Here is a 794-nt window from a genome sequence, read left to right as displayed (position 1 = left end):
CCCCATCCCTGGGGGTGTTGAAGGGCAGGTTGGATGGGGCTTGGAGCAGCCTGGGCTGCTGGGAGGTGTCCCTGCCCATGGGGGGGGTGGGATCTGGATGATCTTGAAGGTCCCTCCAACCCAAACCTTCCACAGTTCCATTAAGCTCCAGCTGCTTTTCAAGCCCCACTGAAGTTCCCCAACCCCCCTGGAGCTGCAGGGAACCCAAGCTGGGAACATTCTGCCCAGGCCTGGCCAGGACCCAAAACACACACAGGGACCAACCACAACTTGGAAGGAATTAAAAATACTCTCCCAACAGCCAAGGAAAACTCCAGACCTTGACATCTCCTCCTTCCACTGCCCACCCTGTTTATCTCCTGCCATTTCAAGCCAGTTGGGTATTTTTTGTTCCTTCCAAGAGCCCCAGATGGGTTTGTTTCCATCCCAAAATAAGCAGGTCTGCTCAGCAGAGCCTCAGCATCTCCCTGGCACCAGGGCAACCAGCCCCACCCAGGCTTTGGGGAGATCTCTGACCCATTCCAGAGCCAACCAACCCTGAGAACCAGGTGGGAAAAACCAGGGATGAGCAATCAAGGTCCTGACCCTTTCTGCTGCTTCTCCACACCAGGAACTGGTCCCAGTTGGCCCAGGGGGTTTCCCAGACCTTTCCCCAACCTGGGACCTGGTGAACAAGAGGCAGGGAACAGGGCAGGAAGTTTCCCCAAGTCCTGGCAAGGTGATTCCTGGGGGTGCTGAGGCTCCATCATCCTGCTCCTCCCCCTGCCCGGGCAGCCACGGAGACCCCAAATAGG

The sequence above is a fragment of the Chaetura pelagica genome, unplaced genomic scaffold, assembly GCF_000747805.2.
Source record: "Chaetura pelagica isolate M959 unplaced genomic scaffold, ChaPel_1.0 scaffold1409, whole genome shotgun sequence".
Lineage (NCBI taxonomy): Eukaryota > Metazoa > Chordata > Aves > Apodiformes > Apodidae > Chaetura > Chaetura pelagica.
This window is presented reverse-complemented; position numbering follows the sequence as displayed.